Below are 16065 nucleotides of genomic sequence, written 5' to 3'. Positions count from 1 at the left end.
CTCGGACCTGCATTTCGAAAATACTTAATATTGTATGTACTCTATTTATAGAAAGCGACCATTTTCTAATTTCATCATCACGCCACAGCTGGCTTGTAAATTGGAATCGGAAAGCACAGTTTTTATTTCGCTGCTTGTATGCAGAAGGAAATAAGAAAATGTGCTGTTGAGGGTTTTCTTCTGCTGTTGCGGAGAGAGATGAATGGGCAAATGCTTCACATCTAGTAATCATTGAAACTCATATTAAAGTGACCATCAACTACAAAATAAATCTCGCGTCACTTATTTCGCTCTCGTTATCGATTTGTGTTTGTGTGTGTGTGTGTGTGTCTGAAATTGTTATCTACCTTTCCCCTTCTTTCTTTTGTTCTGCGACGTGAGCCGTTATGCCCCGAGAATCCTCAATATACAGTTCGTACAATAGAGATAGAAGCGTTATCGGTCTATTCTTTTCTATGTCTATTATCAAACCAACATTCAGAGCGACGATTCTCCTAATATGGAGACCCAAACGAACAGTGACTAGACTATTCTTAGGTTGGATTGATGCATTGAAATAATATACGTATAAATACACTGTAAAGTTGAATTGTCGAAAAGATATATAGACCTACAGGGTGGTCCGCAAATGGGCGTAACCGTAATTGATGTATTCTGACGGTTTTAGGTTTTATCCATATTTGTTTGGAACATTGCTTGGCATTGTCTGGCAACATTGCTATCCACATTCATTTGTTTTCTGCGGTTACTCGATGGTAGAGCGCCCACTACTGGTGCATGGTGTCCAGCATTCAAACTCTGCTCCCACCAAGTGAACTTTGTGGTTGACAAACACCGTGTGCGTGGGTATCGTCGGGGTTCTTCCATTTATTCCCACTTACTTCATTCCACCACTTCATTCATTCCTAGCCGGCTTAACCTGGGACGTAAAATTCAAACATTTCATTTCATTTGTTTTCTGGTGTTTTCTGCTTGGTAACAGGTACTTGCAGTGAAGTTGGAGTAATCAACAATGTGTGATCAAAATCCATGTAGCACTGAACAAAGATTAGTTGTTACGGTTTGGCTTCACGAAAGGCGTTACACAGGTGATACCATGGAAAGTTTTAAAGCGAAATTTACAGACCGCTTTGGTATTAATCTACCAAGAAAAGCAACAATGTTGGGGTCGGAAAAACATGCATTTGCTACTGACAGTATGGATTGGAAGAGGTTGTGCATCTTTACCAGCTCCCTTTGCCTGGTCTCCAAGAAGTCTCAATCAGATGACACCAGAAAATGATCTCTGGGGTTTCATAAAGCAATAAGTAAGATACACTCGCTATCATACAATGCAGGAATTACGAGCAGCTGTGGAACACGCCTTTACCCTCGTGACTCCGGAGTATCTCCGCAAAACATCTGCGAGAACTTGGCGCATAATTCAACTGTGTTACGACATGGATGATGATCATACCGATATTTATGACTCTTAAGACTTTAAAGTAACTGTGTACAGACATTCTACCATAAGTAACACTATACGGTTGAAACTAAAGGGGAGTACGCCTACTTCCGGACCACCCTGTACTACCTAAATTATACTATACTTACTACTATACTATTATACGAAGTGATATATTCAGCTCTGGCTGCTTTCCTCCTAAGATTTCCTCAGTTTGGTCTATCGCCTGGGACAGATTTTGGACGAGAATAAAACAGGCGAATGAATCTCTTCTCCATCACAGAAAATTATTTGTAGGTTACAAATATTTCATAAATACCGAATTCAGTCAATATATAGTGTGTCCTATAATTTTCCAGACTAGAACCAGAAAATTGGAACCACATACGCAAAAAGGGAAATATATCATCAAAAATATATTTCTTAGGGTTCAACATAATGAAGGTAATACTCGTACAACTTTTCAAAACATCTTTAAACACCCTTGACGTTGGAACTCTTTGAATGTAAACTAGGTTAATTTCAATTTCGTGGAATGGAAGTACTCAAGAGGAGAAAGATAGGAAAATATGTAGGGAAGGTTATCAAAAGTGATGGACAGGCACATACGGGTGATTTGGCGCTTTGTATTAATGGACACATGTACTAATTTGTCGGTATTATGGATGGAACTGTTCAATTTGTGCCCATAGGTACTTCAAGATTTCAAGATAGAACTCCTCTTGATCGTCTGTACAAAGGACATTTCTAGCCACCATACTTGTACAACGGCCAATTAAATTGGACACATCTTACGAAGAAATTGTCTTGTTCATACCGCCATAGAAGGAAAGATAGAAGGAGAACGAGGAATAGGAAGACGAACAACACAGATATTAAAACAGAAAGCTGAAAATCGAGAGACACGGAAAAAACATTTTCAGGCCCAAAATTAAAATTTTAAAAAAGAAAAAAACTCGTTAGTCCTAGGACCTGCCAAAAGACAGAATACTTAATAATAATAATAATAATAATAATAATAATAATAATAATAATAATAATAATAATAATAATAATAATAATAATAATCCAGTAACTGTGAAAAATCATTTTAATCTTCACTTTTCATAAGCAGAGAGTTTCAACGTCGAGCTCTTAGACTCACAGATCCATCAATTAAATCATGTGTTTGATCACTTAAACAGAGTGACTAAAAGTATGTCAAATAGGTATTTAGAGATGTTCGAAATTTGCTTATGCGTGTTTGTGGGCAAATAAATGATGATGGGACTGACGAATACACATGTTTCCCTAACAATTATGTATATATTTTGCTATCGTTGAATAAATATCTTTCTTTATCTAAATTAAGTATCGTTCCTTGTGATCATACAAAGCTATCTGACTATTGCATCAACTTTCTTTAAAGTGAACGAGAGACGAGAAGATAAGAGGAAAGTAAAGAAATAAAAGAAATACAATAAATGGAAATCAAAGGAAGACTATGAAACGAAAGAAAGAGAGAAAATTTAAACAAAAAATAAAGGGAAGGAGAAATTAATTGAAAGAAAAGGAAAGGAGAGAAGAGGAAAGAAAATGAAATGGAATGAAATTATAAAATTAAATTGTATGAAGAGCTTCAGAAACAATTGTCAGTAATACTATGTATTCAAGAACATTTAATGTCAGTTCCACAAATTATTTCCAAATAATATATAAAAACACTAAAACTTGAGACAATAAATTGAAAATAATCTTAACGCGAATACTTACTAGCATGAATCGAACTGCATGTTTACGTTCCTAATTTAATTGAAAAAGTAATTAAACCTAATAAATAAATAAATAAAATTTTCTAAATATAATGTACTATCTGAAAAACATTATGGTTTATGTCAGCTAGTTTTTGTGTTTTGTCTTGGGAACCACTGATTTTCATTTGTAAGATGGCGAATACTTTACGTTTTAAATCCAAGATAACATTGTGGGTTCTCTCGGATTTTTTCCTTCCTTTCTCACTGTCTTCATTCTACTTTGTATTATCAAGTACTTTTATTAATCATCCGATCTTCTTAGCCTAATGGACATAATTCAGTAACTACAGACTAAATACTTTGTTTAATCTTAAGCTGACTATTACACCTAAAATCCTGAAGTAACTTCTAATGTTCTAAGCCTGTGAGTAAGAAAAGATTCTTACCTTGTCTTCCGTTTCGATTTACCATATCTAACATTAATGTTGCAGGACATTCGTGTTTGCTGGTTCTTGGTTGCATGAACTTAAGAAGAATATCTGTTATTTTCAGCATTATCCACTTCTGAGTAATGTTCTGAAAATGAATTTTATTTATAAATTTCGATTTATATATTCATTCATAGAAATAATATCCTAATATCTAAATAAATATTTAAACTTGAAAAAAGTGAAGGAATGTCATGCAGTTTATAAAGGCAAGGTATTTCCAAGTGGTCCAACGCCTCTAGAACCCCTCAAAGCCTAAAATGTAAATTAAAGTAAATTGTCATTTGCATTTGTATCTATCAGTTGTCAGAATCTTTCTAATATGAACGAGAGACTTACAGTAATGAAATGATCTACTTACATTGAAAAAAGAAATACCAACCCTTCTTATATATCTACACTATTTATTTCTAAAGAAAGATATCAATAACTTAAACTACGTAAAAAAAAAATTAAAAAAAATTGATTTGTCATATCTGCCTTTAGGTTCTCAGGCTTACATAGATACCTAACAGCAGGCACGTAGGTTTCGTAATGGGGAGGGAGGTCCGTGGCATTAAATACTATAGCTATCACACCTGGGGCTCGATCATTCTAAACTATTTTACTGGCAATATATATTGGTTCGTTTAGCCAAGATTTCATAATGGGGCATAACATGAAATAGGGCCGTCCTATTGTTGTTATCACACCAGCAGCTTAATCAATCTAAAGTCTCCTACTGGCAATATATATTGATTTGTTAGGACAATAAAATGAGGATATGTTAGTAAGTATTTTAATAACGAACTATGAAGAAATCTCAAGTAAAAGAATATAAAAAGTATTGTAAAAGATTTTAAAATATCTACGCTCCTTCCTCTGTTCATTCAAATATCATTCAAATTTCCTTTCATTATAACCTTAACTAATATAAAAAGTACATATCCAAAAATGTCTTAAAATATTTTAAAATATATGCTTTCTTTTCTCTGTTGAATCAAATATTAACAGAACTTTCTTTCCACATAACTTCTTGTTTTTATTACTCCGTCAACTACCGTCTGTTCCAAATGACTATTTAAAGGAAAATGAAATCTTTGAGTTTTACGTCCCATGGTAATGCTGGTTAGGGTAAAGGAGACGGTGATGATGAGTAATGAATGAAATGGTGGAATGAAGAAAGTGGGAGGAAACGGGAGAACCCCGAGAAAACCCACGCACACAGTGTTTGTCACCACAAAGTTCTCTTGGCGGGGGCTGGGATCGAACCCGGGACCCCAAGCACCAGAGGTGAACGCTCTACCATTGAGCCACCGCGGCCCCCGACTATTTAAAGGAGCAGTAGGAAACTGTTTCTGATACATGTTTGATACTGCAGAGAAGCGATAGCGAAAAATTATTTTCATTTTTAACGCAGATTTTTTTCTCGTTACTTTTTTTTATCATTCTTTAATTATTTTTTTTTCATATCTGGTTTCGAATGTGAGGGGTTCCGGACTCCCCTTGGCTATGTACCTGCTAACAAGGTGTAAAAAAATATTTAGTATTTCGAATAATAATAATAATAATAATAATAATAATAATAATAATAAAAACACAAACAACTATCTTAATAAGTAAACATGTTTGTACCTCTTTGCAAGTCTGTCATTGTTAGTCAAATGACGATTGGAAGCATCAAAGGGTATCAGTACTGATAAGTCACCTAATGAGTTAACATTTATTTAATCAACTGAAATATATTTTACCTTCCGAAAGAAAGTTGAGTAGAAACGAAAACGGCACTGACCTACAAGTCGACAAGATACAATAGTTCAATAGGCTATCATCGACCGAGTATAAGATTAGTGTTTACCGTCACTCAAAAACGAAATATTAACCTTGAATTATTATTATTATTTATATTGTTCCTTGCTTTTATTAATGAAGTTTAGCTCTTCTTTTCGTTTAACAATACTTCACTTCATTAACTTCTGGGTCATTCCATACCAAATCACCTAGAGCACTGTGTTTCATTGTCTCAGATTCTCTTTAAACTTTTTTCATACATTAATACCAATGAAATTATGCTAAATATATATAGTTAAAGGAAATTAAATATTTTTCTTAACAATGAACGTATGTCTGTTAAAGAATTTAAAATTTGTCATAACAATGACTATATATTAGGGTGAAGCGTTTTGCACTTTTGTTGGAAATTGGATGATGGCTAGTGCGGAAAAGGTACCATTATTGTGTTTTTCAGATGTAAAGCATCACGGGCAGTAGCCAATGCTGTGGGATATTCCGCGCGGTGTTGCCGGATTTCGGACTCCCCTTTCCCTTCTCGCTCTTCCTCTAGTTGAGATTATTACACATACATTGGCAACATTATTCACAATGTAAATATACTATTCCAGCAAACTCAAAGATTTTGGCTGTGTATCCTAGAAGTATATATAGCAACTGAATAACCTACCTATTAACTTATTCCAGTGGAACTGCTAAACGTTCGTCTTCAACACTACTTTCACTATCGTCTATGTCAATTAATATTTCGCCATTGTCTGAATCTGACTCTTGTAAATTTTTTATTATGAGTTCCAAAAATTATAAACACAAAAAAATAATTCTTCGAGCTTCACTTCGTAGCACTTTTTTTTTTAAGAAAATTCCGCACTTGTACTCGGTTTCCTTAAAGACACTGTCAACTATAATTTTGGAGAACAAATGAACTACCACGAAAAAAAGCAATCTAGACACTGATGAATTCTGTTTATGCTAGAAGAGAAGTTGCGTTCCTACACACACAATCAGCTCCTTTGCTTCCATGTCTGTTCCTATAATAACATACTCTTATACTTGATGTAGGTCTCACAACAACAATCCATCTGATTCGTAAGCAACGCGATATGGTCGAGTTTGTTTTGGGTTACAATAATTTATGACACCACTCAGACGCCTGGTGCTTTTGCATCCCTGCTAGAGGAGTAAAGAAGGATTACGTAATTGGCCACACATACGTAAGGTATTGAAACGAAGAAAAAAAATCATACTGCGTTTCTTCTGTTGAATAAGGAAGAATCTTGCATGAAGGCAATTTCAAAACAATATTACGAATGTCCCATACCTTCTGTTCTTCCACATGAGCTCCCGCCGGGAATCGAATATATATAAATGAATCAAATTGCAGAGGCTTGTTATTTAATTCGATCGCTTACTATTCTCAAGGGTGTAGAAACGGGGGAAAAGAAGGCCTTGACTTTCCAAACTATTTCCAGCCCCGAAATGAGGTTCATCTAGTATATGTTTAGTAAACTTATTTAATAGTTAATGCAAATTAGGAACGTTTATAATAAAATACGATTTTTAAAAAAAGAAAAAGGAAAACATCATCAATACAGTTTCTGTACCTAATTACAAGGACGCTGATTTCTCTGTAAATTGGGGGGGGGGGTGCATTCAGATGCAGAAAGCATATATGATGATTTTGTGACAAATTGCATTCAAATTATGCCTAATATTGCACATTTACAAATAAAATGAGGGCCCTGGCTCCCTCAGTCCCCCCAGGATCTTTCACTACTATATTATTGCATAATAATATCTGAGTTGATATTTTTTCGAGTTTTTTCCCTTTAGTATTTTAACCTACATAAACACAAAGTCGGATAAACAGACTGCTAGAAACAGCATTTGTTTTCTTATGAATAGCTTGTTGATTTATCTCTTACAATCCGCTTTTCAACTTCAGTACTGTCAAGATCCGTCTTTTGTTAAGGTAGCATCGAGAAAACATAATATGTGTATAGTATACATGGTGAGTTAAAATGCTTTCATATCCTGAAAGAGGTCATTTGTTCTGATTTTAATGCGTGAAAAGCTTTCCTCCCCCTGAAAGTAATGTTCCCCTAGAACAACCTGTTGGTTACACCCCTGATTATCCTTTAATAAAAGTTGAGTTCCATTTCCAAATCGAAAAAAAATCCATTGGAAATTAGACGGGACTCAACGCTCGTTTTACTAATTGTTTTATATGGAAACCTTTCAAAGCGTGTATCATGACAACCAGTTGTCATAAAAAGATGTAGTTTTCACGTATGTGTTCGTAATTCTTTCCTCTACTTCGTAAAGTGAGCAGTTAATGTGCTAATACAATATTTCTAATAAGCGCCTCTGCTATTGTCAAGATTCGCAGTAGCGCGAGAAGTCAGCGTGCAGAACTGCTTGTCGCGAATTGTCAACACCGCTCAAAGCCAATTGGACGCCGCGTAAAGCCAACTCAAGGCCATGCCGCTTCCCATCTGAAAAATGCTTTAGTGGCACCGACCTTACTGATTTTTTTTTTTTTTTGGACAACCCCTTACCCTGCCCCAACGGACTTCAAGTTTTTTAAGTGTTTGGTTAGGCAACATGTACAACACCAATGACAGAAAAGCTACTTGTGCTCGTTTTTAGAGTTACCTGATTGCTATAATACAATTATTTTATTAAAAGAAACTTGTAGCAATGCCAGCAAATAATTTTAAAATGTTTATGAGTCAAAGTACAACCATATTATCTCAGTTGTTGAAATTAATGTCTAGATTTTGTTTGGAATGCCACGTTAACGATGATTATAGGCATAGCCCCTGATATAACACGATTTTCTTTGTGCAACTCTTCGTTTATTTTGCTCTGTACGCAAAATAACCCAGAACTCACCACAGGGAGGTGGTTGCACATCGAGTTCCGCCCACCCACCCACCTAGTAGGCATACGTTGACATTTGACTTTAGGTCACGTACTTCTGCTTGGTCTCGAAGCGGGACATTCTTGTTTTAGACTTCAGTTTGACTCTAACGTAGATATCTCTTGCGTTCTGGCCGCACTTTTTCGACGCTGCCTCGGACACCAGTTTCACTGTGCGTTCCACAGCTTGACTATGGCAAAGGAATATTGTTGTTAGAGTAGCTGAAGTTCGGATGTTTTCTTCAAGCTGCTGATCCGTTATGTTCCGTGTGTTTGCTGTTACACATTTAGGCCAATTAATCATGTAGTAATTTTCAGCTGTAAAGTTTAATTTCGAAATAATGAAGTCACGTGGGTGGTTTGATCTCGGAGTCTTCTGGCTGCGGCACTTTTTTTTATCCTTCTCCAGCCTAACGTTCGAATATGCGGATTTTCATCTGCTGTCATCGCTATCAGCAGATTTTCATGATGAGCGTAGTATCCTTTTGTTTGTAGAAGAGAATGGACTATGTGTTGTAGATTTTCTGGCAGAAAACGTGATAGCTTAACTACGCTAAACAGATGCATGGTGCCCATTTCGCATGAAGGATTTCGCCGTATTGAAAATCAGACGGGAGCATATACTTTAACAATGCACTGGCAAAGTAGACAGAAACTTGAACTAGGTTTATCAGTACTGAAGTAGCGGCGAAGCATCCTACAGGCCAATGTAAGCCATCGTGAATGTGATAATGATCCTGGTTTTCTGTTTGCTAGATCGGTAGTACACATTCCTGTAGCAACGGGAATGGGTGTAAAGGATACGATCGGTGAACGTTCACAATCCTTTAATTTCTTTCCGATGGGGCCGGAAAAAGCGTTGGGTCCAGTCGTCCAATTCGGTAACCAGTTGTCGGAATGGCAACTCGGTATGAAGAAAGCAAATGAGATGCAGCGAAACCATGATAATGTCGCATAACGTCAGCGTTCGTGGGTAACTGCACTTCACTCATTTCACTTGGAGTGCCAAATAAGACTCGTTTCACACTTTCCCGCGTTGGTCTGCTACGAGGCTTTTTCTTCATCTTGCTTTCCATTGCTTCCGAACTTGGAAACCAAAGTATACAAAATGTTCATGAATCGTCGCACTAAGAAAACTGTAACTTTAGGTACAATGCACAAACTCTCTGTCTTAACAGAAACAGTAGCGAACTAAAACTGTTAAAGCTTAAGCTGCAATAAACTGGCCTGTTGGATTGGTTGCCCGAAGTATGCAATATTTATACCACCGCCGAACTTCGAACGAGAATATTCTAAAAACGTCGGCCTAGGTTCTGGAGCCAATGAGGCGAGCGAGAGGTCCGCGAATCTTCTGGACGCAGCCGAACGTTGCGACGACGCTGGAAGAGTGTGGCCAAAGTAAGCAACCACGAAGTTGTGTAGCCTGCCGCTAGATGGTATCTGCTGTCGATGTACATAACAAGCGAGGAGTTGCCAAAAACAAATCGTGTTATATCAGGGGCTATGCCTATAATCATCGTTAACGTGGCATTCCAAACAAAATCTGGACATTAATTCCAACAACTGAGCTAATATGGCTGTACTTTGACTCAAACATTTTAAAATTATTTACTGGCATTGATACAAGTTTCTTTTAATAAACTAATTTTATTATAGCCATCTGGTAACTCTACAAACGACCATAAGTAGCTTTTCTGTCATTGGTGTGTGCATGTTGCCTAACCAAACACTTAAAAAACTTGAAGTCCGTTGAGGCACGGTAAGGGGTTGTCCAAATTCTTTTTTTTTTTTAAAAATCAGTAAGGTCGGTGCCACTAATGACACCTTTTCCGCACTAGCCGTCATTGAATTTTCAAAAAAAGTGCAAAACGCTTCACCCCACTATATATATGTGTGCATTTTCATTTATTTTCCTGAGTGTCTGAAGAAGGATATGTTAGATATCCGAAACTGTCACATTTATTATGTTACTATTTTATAAAAAACGTTGCGTTGCTCAGCATTTGTATTTTAGTGTAAATTACGAGCAAGAACACAGTTTCCGTACATAAAAAATAATAATTACAAAAATACAAAAACACTCTATTTTTTAACCATCATAATTGTAACTTATGTGCACAGGCACAATTTGTAAAAAAAAATGAATTCCCATTCATGTTTGACATAGTAACCTTTTGTAAATTTATTTAGGATCTACTGAAAGACCCAAAATTAAGCTTTCATTTGACACCTGGATGAGCCCAATAACTTAAAAAATAAGGAAGTTATGGTAATTTTAGTTCCATGATGCTGAGTGCCGGAAAGTGAAATTGAAGCAAAATTCACATTTTTCAAAAATTTATCCCCGGCCCATTTCTCATCCAAAAAAATCCGAAAAATTTAATTTAGCATAATTTCATTGGTATTAATGTATGAAAAAATTTGAAGAGAATCTGAGACATTGAAGCACGGTCATGTTTTAAAATTAGATGATTTGACAGGGAATGACTCTTTTACTTATTTCGAGATTAACTACGACATGTGCGTCTAGCGTTCCTACTGTTAACATACTCGTGGTGCTCAATTAAAAAAACATATACAGTGTTTCTGAGCATAGCGAGATGCAAAAGTACATAAAATACTACAGATACATTCAACTCTACTGATTATTGTTGATTACGACATAAAATGAATAGGGATATCAACTATGAAGTTTGTACTGACTCAGGCATAGTAATGGGCACCCAGCTTTCCCATTCGCCTTATATTTGATGATCATGGTCTCCTTTTATGGTTACTTATAGTGTCCAATAGACGTCCTTGGTTCTACTCCCAACAGCGCTAAAACGTAATGGCATTCTTAAAGAAATAAATCATCCAGTGATGAAACGCATTCAACGTTTGTGTGTGTAAACATTTTTTTAACAATTCACTTTGAGTAGATAATATGTAGATTTCAAAGTTGCTACATTTTAGACTTATAGAGTCCCATGCAGAATCATTTTTAATCCTGTATTAAGAGCTTAACTAACGAGTGATGCGAACTTATATTCAGAAACACGTTTTTGAAGTTAACAACGATTTATACGAGTATTGAAGAAAGTTAGCTATGACGTTTCAGCAAGGTTATTCAAACACAATTGGAGAAATCAATAGAAGACAGAATACAGCTTTTGCTTAACTTTTCCTAATGTGTTTGGACAATCCTTCAGGGAAGTGGTGGCTGCCCTTCTTTGATATAAATCGTTGTTAACTTCACAAACGTGATTCTAAATATGGAAGTTAGCATTACTTGTTAGTCAAGCTTTTAATTAGAGATGCAAGGGCTCGGAAAAAAAACGGCTTTTTTGGAAAAAAACTCGGTTTTTTCTGCTTTGCTTTTTTGCTTGGGAAATTTTGGGCTTTTTTCAAAATACTGCTTTAAATTGATAAAACAGACTTTGTATCGCTTCTCTATAACACAAAAAATCATTTAATTAGTGGTTGATGTTGATAATAATATAAAACCTCGAAAATAAACTATGAATTTCGAAAAGATATTTCAAACAATTTTTCTTCAACATATTTACATTATGAATTCCACAGGATTAACTAATGTATATAATAAGAATTTTTTAACCTCCTATATACAAAAGTAAGCAGAGTTGGCAAGAACCGTGGTTCTTTTAAAAAATGCCAAAAACCCGTTTTTTGGGGGATGTTTAAACCAGGCTTTTTTGGTTTAAACCAGGCTTTTTTGACTTAGATTTTTTGCTTTATGTATTTATATTACATATTCACAGAAATAACTTTGTTTCGCCTTGATGTTATTATGCAACAGCGGGGTTATGCCGGAAGAACTCCCATAAGCTTAAAGAAGTGCGGTCAGTAAATTTCTTAAGTTGAGAATCTCCCGCCCTAGCCATTGGGAAAATCCCGTCATTACTTGAAATGTAAGACAATAACGGGAAAATCCTGTTATTGCTTTGCATGTAAAATTTAAAGGTCAACGTACCATAATCAGTACGCTAAAACTGAGGTATTAAATTACAAATTTAGTACCGGTACGTAGATATCATTGAAAGTCCAATCCAAGCTAATGTTGGAAGCTACGTAGGCAATCGATAAATTTTGCCAATTTCTATCAATATATTTAAGCAATATTGGCTTCTTTATAAAACAACACGCATTTAGGCATGCAGAAATATACAATTTGGTTTGTTTCGTATTTTTAGACTTAACATCCTTACGAAATACCGAGGTTATCAAGGAGAAGACTTTCGCTTAAACTGACATCCGAACCGCTACTTGGGTTACGCATGAAAGAAGGTTTGTGGTTCGACCGAGAATTGAACATGGGACACCTTGATTAAAAGGTGAAAGGGAAATAAAACTATTGCAGGTAGTTTGATATCTGGAAACGTTACCATGAAGTTCACACGATTCGCATTTTTCATTCTTTTTATTTTTGTGGTTTAAACCAGTTATTAAAAAAAAAAAGTTGGTGTAAACCAGCCAACCCTAAAAGTAAACACTTCTTTTTAAAGAATACACAAATAACTAGCAAAATAGTATGTAGTATTTTTACTTCAAAATATTCCATACCGTCTTTTTGAAACAAAATAAAATTAAAATAAAACATAAGAGAAATACTTAGATTTATATGATACACTTAAAGGCTGCACATCTAGAGCTTTTGGTTCTGTATATTCTTGAAATTCTACAGTTAAGTTTTATAGAACCACCATCACAGTTTACCCAATCCTCAAGTTTTCTGAATTTTTAACAAGAGGGATTCAACATATCATTACGGAACTCCCCCCCCCCCAAAAAAAAAGGACTACGGAATATATTTAAGTTAACCTAAATACAACTCCACAACAAACATGACTGAGTGATTAGCTTTTGCGCTTCTATCGGGAAGTCCGAGATTTAACCAGCATTCGACCATTCTGACAAAGCTTTTCTTCATTCCATCTGTGAATGTAGAAATAGTGCATGTACTGTGAGTCGGGCGACTTCCTTTTTTATTGTTTTTAAATCGTTATTATTACTAATTACCAGCAGTGACGGTTTCGCGAAGGTTAGGGGGGCGGTCTTTCAGACTGAAGCCCGTTCCCCAAAGTTACGGAATGTCTGCAACAAACGAAATATCTATTATTTATGCCTTTACTCATAAACTTTAAGCTCCCGTCAAATAAAAATTACGAATGTTTAAAAAAACTAAACATTAGTAAGAAACCCTTCCCAAAATACTTTTCTAAATCCGCCACTGACTCTCAGTATAAAATGATTTTTAAAGTTGTATCCGGAAGATTATTGCTAAACATATAAACGAAACGAAATATTATGCCTGTACTCATAAACTTCAAGCACTTCCCAAATAAAATTAGGACTTTTTAGGAAACGAAACAATCAGAAAAAACCCTCCTAAAGTACTTTTCTAAATCCGCTACTGATTATTTGTATAAATTGGTATTCAAGGTTGTGTCCGGAAAATTATTGCTAAATCACTTCACAGCTACAGTATAACAGAAATATGGAAGTACGGCTTGACGGATATATTGAAAAACGTACGCTTTGACGGATAAATAGAAAAACGGGCAAGTTTAACTTTTGCGCTAGAAGCTAGAGTACTAAAAGCTCTTAGAAATGAAACACGGATGACAAACTAGAGAAGAAAAGAGATGTCGATAACTCAAAACTTAAAATAAAGTTAAATAAAGCTGCCTCTAAAATTACCCTCAAATACTACATTCTTCATGTTAGCTTTAATTCGTAAAACACGTGCTCCATCCATCTTGATGGTGAATTTCAGAGCGAAATATCACATTCAGGTCATGGAATTCTTATCTGACTATAGAATATACTATAAGAAAGCTATTTAGATAGAAAAATCATGAAGTTGAAAAAAGCCAAAATTTCCAAAATTCTCGTTTTTTCCCAAAAAAGCCGACTTTTTATGTGAAAAAAACCATCGATTCAAAAAAGCCGGCTTTTTTGCATCTCTACTTTTAATGCAACGCTGAAAACGACTCTGCATAATTCCCATAATGTTTAGAAGTCCCGTCAGAATAATCTAATCTATCCTGACAATGATTCTTTCTCTAACACTAGCCCGTTCTGTACGCCTTTTGGAACTTCCGTGTTTCATAGAGCTAAATTTTTCTGATGTTCAAGCAACCATAACAGTGACGTTGATCCACGCGCAGCCTAGATATTTGTTGGTGGAAAGAAATCTGTTCAGTCATTTCGTACGCAATGAAATAATTTCACTTCCTAGGTCTTTAGAAGTAGGGAACACGAAACAAATTCACAACATACGTTACATGTATGACACACATACTTAGCTATATCAGTAGTTTCCCGCCGTTTTCTTAAATCTTTAACAAAAATACAGAAGAAAATAATAAACCTTTCACCCAAATCTGAATTTCAATTTCTAACCTACCGTACTATAAAATATCCTAAAACAAAGGTATAATAGTTATAGAAAAAGCGTAATCTACTAAAATCCTTCTTTACCCCCTTAACCAACAGCATCCTTTGAGAAGGCAGAGAGCAGTTGCCCTACCCTGCGTTTGAGGGGTTCATACATTTTAATCGGTTGTATACTAAATAGTAATAAAAAAACGCAAACACATCTTGCCGCCTGGCAAAATTTGAAATGATGCTACTGCCCTTAACGCCGGAATTACCCAAAATACTTTCAAAAAATATTCAGTTTTAATAAAGTTGGATGAACTGAAAAATATGCAAAAAGTATTTTACTATTATGTATGAGGGCACTCAGAAAGTTCCAGGAAATTTATTGTAGCTCTTTATTACCACAATGCAATTACATATTTACTTAATCACCTTCAAAGTAGACACCTGCGGAACACGCACACACACACTTCCTCCACCGCTGCTGCCATTGCTGGAAACACCAAGGAAAGACGTCTTCCGAAGTTCAGCAGTCGCGTTGGTTTTAATGTTTCCTACGGTTTCCTTAAAGTACTGTCACCGTTAACTGGCTTTAAGGCTATCAAACTAGGTATCTGAAGCAGATTTCGCCAATTTGCACTAAAACTAGATGTTTGCGCGTTGTAACATCTGCGACAATGCAACAACTGATCACCACATACTCGCCCATTTAGGTGCACTACTCATAAACTGATTGTTATGACCTGTTCACACTTGTCATATTCATAATTAGGCAGCCTAAGGACTGTACTGTACAATATTCATTGTGATTGCATCACAGATGCCATAACTATGACTGCTTCTCGTATTTTCACTTTGTTGAGAGAAAATGACTAATCACATTACTGAGATATATCGAGAAACGATGTTTCAAAATAGGCAGCATTGTGTAGGATCATTCATAAGTGGCAGAATTTCTTTTATATTATGCTAGCTGAAATATCCATTCTTCGCATGGGTAAGATAAAATATCTATGTAAACAAATTGAACAACAAAAGGAAAAAATATCGGTCATTTTCTACTACTTTTACACATCCCAGTAAACGACCCTTGAGATCCACTGGTTCGATTTGTTTTAATAAAAGAATCCTCTGGCTCTCAGCCGATGAGGGCTGTATTTGGAAATCAATGCCTGTGTTAGTATTAACATTCATCTCAGCAACCGCAGAAACTATGGATTTCACATTAATATCGATCATTTTGGATTATTTTTACATGTCTCGGTAACCCCTTCCCGCAGATGATCCCCGAACCGCATTCAATGCTAGCTGAATTTGAAAGCCA

The 16065-nt window shown here is 35.6% G+C and overlaps 1 long non-coding RNA gene across 1 annotated transcript in view; it reads right to left on the bottom strand.

Moving 5' to 3' along the window:
* The window catches only part of LOC145669147 (uncharacterized), a 99530-nt gene that overhangs the window by 59453 nt on the left and 24012 nt on the right, over positions 1-16065 (bottom strand). The window contains exon 3 of the long non-coding RNA XR_014128146.1: positions 3624-3753. This is a non-coding gene — a long non-coding RNA (uncharacterized LOC145669147). The remainder of the gene's footprint in view (positions 1-3623; positions 3754-16065) is intronic.

This window comes from Thermobia domestica, chromosome 13, assembly GCF_964235325.1.
Source record: "Thermobia domestica chromosome 13, izTheDome1.hap1.1, whole genome shotgun sequence".
Classification (NCBI taxonomy): Eukaryota; Metazoa; Arthropoda; class Insecta; order Zygentoma; family Lepismatidae; genus Thermobia; species Thermobia domestica.
This window is presented reverse-complemented; position numbering and strand designations above follow the sequence as displayed.